Below are 8,905 nucleotides of genomic sequence, written 5' to 3'. Positions count from 1 at the left end.
TCAACGAGTCACGAGCAAGTGTCTAGTAGAGTCTTGCAGATCGGTATGATGACATCCATACCTATCTTCGAGAGGCTACAAGACATTTAGGATAAACTTCCCATCTTTCTTTCCTTATCGTGCGACATTGATTCAGCTTGAAGCGTAACTCTTTAAATTCCTTCCACGCATCCGTCTACGCATGTGAGCGCTCGTTATCGGCTGTGCATTAACGGCTTGTGATCCTATGGATAAGGTGCGAGATCTGATTTCTGTGTGCTGGTGATTGGTCAATCTGGAAGACTTGAGGCCGAATTTGGATTGTAGCTTGAGCACGGGGATTTCGATTGTGTGAACACATGCTTTTGGACTTAAACGTCAGGTAATTTCCCAATGAGTGGAATTTATGGTCAGCGAGTGGTTAGATGACTAAAATGATGAGTAGGATGTAACTACAGGTTATATTCAGATGACTTGAATGGGAATAGAGGGATTTTCTTAAGGTGCAAAAAGGACTGATGGGTGCTTGATTTCTGTCTTTATGTGACGTGTAGTTCCGAGATTATGAGTGTGTTGGGAGTTTTTTCATGTTGTTTAGTTGCAAGACGAATTTGATTCTCATGCCTTAGTGAGGAATTCAGACTCAGGAAGAGTAAGTGGTGGCATAGTAGTTATGGCCAGAGTTTAAGATTTACGTTGGATGGTGTCGAGGCTCGCGATATTTCTTTATCATTGCGGATTATGCATTTTGTTAACAAGAAGACTAAGTGGTGGAGGAAACGACTTTAGATTTACAGAACGTCTCTTCAGAGTGGGTGCCTCGATTGTGGTTCTTTGGGGTGCTAAGAGAGAATGCAAAGACTTATGGGCCTTGAGGTAGTGTGGTTCTTATGCTAAGATCTCTTATGACAAGCTTTAGGGTAAGGATCATGGTGTTCTCGTAAGGAGGGGTATCAACTTGAGGGTAATTTGGAAGGAACTCTAGGAAACATGGCAGTTTGATTGTAAATTGGGTCAACACGGTAATGATATTATCTCTTCTTCGGGGTACTTATGATGTGGTGGGTCTCCACAGGTATTTCGTAGCAATGCTCAGGGGTTTTGGGCAATTGCGTGGCTTGATTGAGTTATAGGGATTCAGTTATGATAGCTTGGTTATGTGTAAAGGGATTCCAAGGGGTTCTCGATGATTTCTATCATGGTTCGAGGTAAATATTTCTTACTGGGGTGAGGAACATGTTGTGTATTGGGATTTCCTCCTAGATGAGATCAAATAGAAGGTTTCTGGCTAATCGGGATTGAGTTTTGCATGTGCAAGGTCACGGTTCAGTTTTGAAGGGAAGGTCATGGATTTTTAGACAGCATGGATGGTTTCAGATGTCTAGATGGATGCTATTACTACCCGGTGTTGCCTGAGAAGGGTGTGCATTCCAGAAGGCGCATTGTGTTTTGACTTAAGGATGCATCATTGATATTGCGGTGCTCGCCTGGTTGGTGGACTGCTGAGATTCAGATTTGGTTATGTGGCACAGAAGAATTATAGAAGTATTCCTGATGGGATAATTGTATTCGAGAGATGTGTTAAGTATTTGGCAGTGGAGTTGGGATCAGGTAGGGTGATTCATGTGTTATATGGATTTGGAGACTGGGAGTTCTCAGAAGCAAATTATTTCGTGGTTGTGGACTGTGAAATATGGCCAAAGCTAGCCAGATGATAGTGTGTGTCATGGTTATGTCGTTATGGACTTTTGGAGGGCTATTTGTCCGTTTGTGGATGACCGGAGTTGATTTGGGGGCCCATTGGTAGGCCCAATGAGGATGTGCATTCTGTATCGGATCGGATTTGCTTGCTCTTGCGCAACTGTTACCAAGGGTATATCGTTGGGCGGAATAGATGCTATTCATGCCTTGGTCTGTGTTATGTGTTCCTCTCTTATGCTATGACGGGTTGTGAGGGATACATGGTTCTTCGTACGTATAATGTAATTCATTTTAGGCCTTATGGCGCTATGGGCGAGATGGCCTTCGTGATGTTGATTTGATTATTGCACCATAGTTATGCTTGTCCTTCTCAGTATTGTGTGTTCTTAATAATTTTTCCCACAGTTATATTTTGTGCACTCTATTGCGCTTGATACTAACGCACATGTGATCAGTGAGCCCGGGTATTATGGCTCGAGGGATACCCTATGTGGATTGATATTATGGGATCAGGTTGCACGCCGCAACGGTACTGTGATGAAATGTAACTCCTGATGTTTACTTCGTATAGTTTTGCTTTCACTTTGTTGAAAATAGTTCATAGGAAAATGCAAAAAAAAAAATTCCCTACTTGCTTAACTTGTTTGGTAGTCTTCTTATTTAACTCTCTTACTATTATATGTCATGTCTGAATTATTACTTGTTGGTGTTCGGGACCGTGTTGTGTGGGGTTCCATATGATTATTGTTGATACTTATCTGTGAGGCTGCTTGTATTGGCTGAGATGAGGTTTCTAGACTTGAGATTTGCACTATTGTATTGGGATGAGGAAGATTTGGGATAATAATACCATATTTTGCTGAGGATTTGGGCAATGGCCCTAGTCGGACGAGTGAATTTCTTGGCTTATTGATCAGATGAGTGGTTAAGAGGTTATGCATGTTTCTTTCATCACCGACATGGTATGAAGGTTTTGAACGAGGCTCTAACCAATACGAGGTTTGCTACTGGCACCGGTTTGTTGTTTGGTAGTAATGGTGGTTAATAGTCCCTGCTGTGAGTGTCTGAGTGATGGGGCGTATTATGCGATTTCATGTTGGGGTTATGGTTATGACCTAATACAGTTGTTCAGGTTTATACAGCGTGTAAATGTGAGATTCGGGGCTTGTAACGAATTTTGGATGTTGGAGATTGGGTTCTAAGGTTAAGGACCAAAGTTGAAGTAAGGATCTCAAGTTATCTTATGTTGGCAGGCTTATATGGAGCAGGGTGACGTGGGATCAACCCCGGGTATATGCATAGTAAGGTTTCGCCATGGTTTGACAACTTTGAAACAACTCTTGGCATGTTCGAGGACGAATGTGTATTTAAGTGGTGGAGGATGTAACGATCCGACTGGTCGTTTTGAGCATTTGCACTTTTCTCGGTAGTTTGAGGGCTCAAGTATCTCCCCACGTAAATCATCGGTGTTGGTTTTCAAGTTATCCGGAATTGATTTGGAAGAATGAACTTCAAGATTTAAGCTTTGAGTTGGAAGAGTTGACCAAGTTTGACCTTTTAGTATTGGATCTCGGAATGGAATTTCGTGGGTTCCGTTAGCTCTGTTGGGTGATTTTGGACTTAGGAGCACGCCCAGATTGTTATTTGGAGGTCCGTAGTCGAATTAGTCTTGAAATGGCGAAAGTTGGATTTTTGAGAAGTTTGATCGGGAGTGGACTTTTTGATATCAGGGTCAGATTCCGATTATAGAAGTTGGAATAGGTCCGTAATGTCAAATGTGACGTGTGTGCAAAATTTGAGATCAATCGGACGTGTTTTGATAGGTTTCGGTATTGGTTGTAGAAGTTGAAGTTCTAAAGTTCATTGATTTTGACTCGTGGTGCGATTCATCGTTTCAAGGTTGTTATGCATGAATTGAAGCCCCAAGTAGGTTCATTTAGTCACATGGAACTTGTCTGCAAAATTTGGCGCCATTTGGAGTTGATTTGATATGGTTCAGATATTTGGTTGCGATTCTAGAAGTTCTTGAAGTTTCCTTTGATCTTCATGCATTTTGGCATCTGATTCGTGATTCTAGAGGTTATTTTGATGTTTTGATCACTTGAGTGAGTTCGTGTTATGTGTTTAGACTTGTGTGGATGTTTGAGTTGGAGCCTCGGGGGCTTGGGTGAGTTTCAGATTGGTTTCAGATAGTTTTTGTTTAACTTTTGAGTGCTAGTTTTGGTGTCATCGCATTGCCGATGTTTTGGTCACAAATGCGGCTATCACATTTGCGAAGTAGCTTCGCATTTGCGAACCTGAGCTGTTGGGCTGGAGTCCGCTTTTGCGTTTCTCGCATTTGCGATGGCCCCCCTTTCGCATTTGCGAAGCTTTTGGTCGCAAATACGACCTTAGCAGAATCCTCCAGTTCACATTTGCGATAATTTATTCGCATTTGTGGGGGTAGCATTTGCGAACCCCCTATCGCAAATGCGACATCTGCAGCCTGCTAAATGCTGAGAATTCCGAGACTTAGCTTCATTTTGTTATATTTTGAACCCTAGCTTCGATGGGAGGCGATTTTGTGAAAGGATTTTCATACCAAATCATTGGGTAAGTGCCTCTAATCAATTCTCAACTACATTTCATGGTTTTATATAAGATTTAACATCAAATTCATGAGAAATCTAGGGAAAATCATTGGAATTTTGTCAAAACTTTGAAAAATGGAAATTTGGAATTTGAGAGTCGAATAAGACTCGGATTTGAAAACAAAACACGTATTTGGACTCGTGAGGCTATGGGTAGTCAAGACCTACCCTTGGACCCGGGTTTGATTGGGTGGGCCCAGGGTTTGACTTTTGTTGACTTTTAGAAATTTAATAGAAAATCATAGCTTTATTAATTGAAATTGTTTTTCCTTGCATTGTGTGATGTATTTAAGTCGTCTTTGGCTAGATTGAGCTGAGCGGAGGTGCATTTGTAAAGGAAAAAGCTAAATTGAGTATTGAGTTAGGCGAATTTAGGTATGTATCTTGCCTAACTTTGTTGAGGGAATTTTTCCTACTATTTGACATTGTTTGCTATATGCAGGGGTGATACATATATGAGGTGACATGCATATATGCATGTGCCAGGGTTAACCATGCTCGGGGGTAAATTATGTTATAAATTGTGTCTTGTAGAATCACGTGACCTTCTTGCTTCATGCCTTACTTGGCTCCTAGATACTAAGAACATAGTATTAAATGTTAGAAACTAAGACTTAGCTTATTATAACTTGATCAAATTTGATGGAAATTCTGAGAATACATTAGTGTGTTTAATTCGGTCATCAATATGCATAATCATTGATACATTGCTACGGTTGACATTCTTGAGATACTAGATTCTATACTTGTGGGTTGATCATTTGTGAGATTTGTTGGAATACTTGAATAATAAGGTTCTTGTGGGTTTATTGAACTACTGTTGGCTTGGAAAGTTGTGATTGGAATTGATTTAGAATATTCGTTTAAACACTCTCATTGACGTTATTTATACTTCCTGCCTTGTTTGTCATTGATATGCATATGCTTGGTAAGGAAGAGTGTAAAGCAAGAAGGGTGATGTTGTGCCTTTGTTTTTACATTATCATGTGGGGGAGAGTGTAAAGCACGAAGGGTGATGCCGTGCCATATAATTTAGAGTAAAAGCACTAAGGGTGATGCCGTGCCATATTATTGAGAGTAAAAGCACGAAGGGTGATGTCGTGCCATATCATTTGTGAGTAAAAGCATAAAGGATGATGCCGTGCCATGTTATGTAAGTGTAAAGCACGAAGGGTGATGCCGTGCCATTTCATTTATATTATCGTGTTTTAAATTATTATGAGTTCATGGCACGATGGGTGTTTTCGTGCAGGTGAGGACGAGGGACATGCATTATGTTGTGATATTTTTCCTTTGTGTATACGTTCATGTCGTTACATTGAGCTGTTATTATTGTATATATGGTTCTTATGTGACTTGTCGTTAAAGCCATGTTCTTGTTCTTTATCTTATTTGTTATTATGACACTCATGCCTTCTACTTGCTAAACTTGCAAATACCATGCCTACTTCCTGCTGTCATAATTATATCTTTGTCGTATCTATTTTGGTTGCACTTAGTACATGCCTTCTACCATGTTAGTCATTCATGCTTCTACTGGTTAACACATAAAGATCATGTGTTCCCCTCTTATTCGTTATAATTGTATTTATGCCTCCACCATGCTAGTTAATTGAAGTTACATTCCTTTTTCCTGATTTTTGTCATCACCTCTATGTTTTCCGCCTAGTTTGTTACTGATGCCCTTATGTACATTCTCGTTCATTATTGCTACTTGCATATTTCCTACTTTGTCATTACTGTTATCGGCATTTCTGCCATCCGGTTGGTACTGTTGTATGCATATTTGGTGAGGATGAGATAAATGCACGTATACTAATATTTTCGTATTATCTCAATCAAGACAGTAGATTGATGCAGAGATTTACAGACTGGTTGAAGACGGATGCCGGTTAATATGATTCCAAGCCATTCAAATTAGCTGGAATTGATATTCCAAAGTCATTCTTTACCGAGCTTGTGGACCCTAACTCTGATCTTGCGGATGATGTAAGTTATTAAGTTTGTTTTTTTGAATTGGTTTTGAACTATATTTCCTAAAACTTTAGCCTTATGTTTATTTTAAAGTTTTTGTACTGTAATTTGCTAAACTTCAGACTTATGCATGCTTAAGTTTTTTAGTTCATTTGCTAAAATTTCATACTAAAAGATGCTGAAGTTTTGTCCTGTAGTCTGTAATTTTGTTATGAGTTGTTTTTCTAAACTTCAGACTTATACATGATGATGTTTTTTAGTTCATTCCCTAACACTACATACTAAACATCCTGAAGTTTTTGTCATGTAGTCTTTAGTTATGTAATGAGTTTTTTTTTCTAAACTTTAAATTAAACATGCTGAAGTTTTATAGTTCATTTCCTAACCTTCATACTGAACATGCTTAAGTTTTTGTCATACAGTTTGTAGTTTTGTAATGAGTTTTTTCTGAGCTTTATATTTATGCATGCTGAAGTTTGTTTTTCATTTCCTTACACTTCAGACTAAACATGCTTAAGTTTTTGTCCCGCAGTCTTAAGACGACCCCAATTTTTCTCTGTAGGATGTCGTGATGGCACCTAGTCTCTAAGACTAGGTAAGCCTAACACTTACTCAATTAACAGAAGAATTTAACCATCAACTGACAAATATGAAAGAGAAATCTTTATACAAAACTTACAACCTCAAAACCGGTAGTACAAGTCATAAGCTCTACTGAGTTTGCTAGAAAATCCCTAAATACAACTGTTCGGAATAGAATTAAACATTACAAGTACAATAACAGAAGGTGACTCCGAGGCTTGCGAACACGATGACACGTTTACCTTGAGTCTCCACAACAATGCTCGACCAACTAGCTAATAATCAACAATTACCAAGGCACCTGGATCTGCATAAAAATGTGCAGAAACGTAGTATGAGTACACCATGACGGTACCTAGTAAGTATCAAGACTAACCTTGGTAGAGTAGTGAAGAGGGACAGTCAAGACACCTACTGGACTAAACAACCTGAACAAGTATGAAGATGAACTAACAGAGAAACAACATTAATATAAAGCTAAGCAGGATAACAATTTTTAACACAATACGTGCAATGATACACTAGTAACAACACAATATTGTAGAGTAAGCTTAACACAGTCTAAGTTCGGTGAAATCGAATAAAGGAAAAAAACCAGCAACAACTCAATAAGAACAATCGCTTTCATACCAGATCTGTTCAAGCATTTCCACGAAGTACAAAACCTCATAATCATAGCTTGCGGGTCCCTATTCATGAACCCTAATTACTTGGCACCTTGCGCCCACATTACAATTCATAACCGCACGAACAACTCACGTGCCAATAGAACAACTCTCAAGCAGAAGGTAAGTAGACTAGAGTATATGTAAATGGTCAATAATATCAGGATTCATCTTCTTAAACTGATATGGGTGATATATTTACGTGTATGCTTGTGAAAGTGTTCTACCACAATTCAAGTCAACAAGTAGGAGTAGAGACAATGAATGGCACATAAGAAACGATCACCAGAAAATGTACAATGTAATAAAGACAGCAATGAAGTTGAAGTAACGACTAGTACAACAAGATTAGCTACATAGAACTAAGCAAATAGTGCAACACAGAGGAAAAAAATTAATAGTACGCTAAGGAAAACAACAATCAAAGACAAGTGCACATGAAAGGGGAAATGCCAACAAGAGCCCTACCGAGGTACCGCCTCGTAGTCTCAAATCATAAAACGAATCACAAACTTGCCTTATATCACCGCGAGAGCCTTTACATTTAGTTTCGAAAATCATTTTTCCCGAAATAGCATCCCGCATTTTAGCCCACGTTATCAAACCGCATGGTTTCTAGTAGTTCCTCTACTAGCCATGCGTTTCAAGCCCACCTTATCTCACCGCATGCGTTTCAATACCCAGACCTTATACCACCACATGCATATCAACAGTAACAGCTGCACAACAGAACCTCGTGCAAACAACATAACAACAACACGACAGAAACCTCGTGCAAACAACATAACAACAGCACGACAAAAACCTCGTGCAAACAACAATAATAATTCTCTCAACAATAACATGCGTGCAAAAACATAACAACAAAAATAATAACAATAAAACGAGAATACGGCAACTAAATCAACTCAGAAACTTCATAATACAAAGAAACAATGGAACGAGATCTCAAAAAAAGACACAACGGGGAATAATGGTCTCAACAAGAATAGCTCAACAAGGAAAAGATAATGTGTAGCAATGATTCCACAAAAGTACGATTCGTCGATTAGAGAGATAACATGAATTAATGATTCCAAATAAGGATAAGTCGACAATGAAAAAGGAACACAAAACTTCATTTAAGGTTGAGCAATTACGGAAGAGATACAACAAATTCAATTAAGGATAAGAAATTGCAGAAAAGATGACAATAACTTCAATTAAGGATAGATACTTACGGAAAAGATAATAGTAACTTCAATTAAGGATAAGCTATTACGGAAAGGATAGCAAGACAATAAAAGAGGCATCAATTTAAGTTAAGGAACATAAGAGTTTAATCCGGCAATAAGGGTAGAATATGAAGCAATTAATTCTAGATAAGACATGTAA

This window comes from Nicotiana tabacum, chromosome 24 (assembly GCF_000715075.1).
Source record: "Nicotiana tabacum cultivar K326 chromosome 24, ASM71507v2, whole genome shotgun sequence".
Lineage (NCBI taxonomy): Eukaryota > Viridiplantae > Streptophyta > Magnoliopsida > Solanales > Solanaceae > Nicotiana > Nicotiana tabacum.
This window is presented reverse-complemented; position numbering follows the sequence as displayed.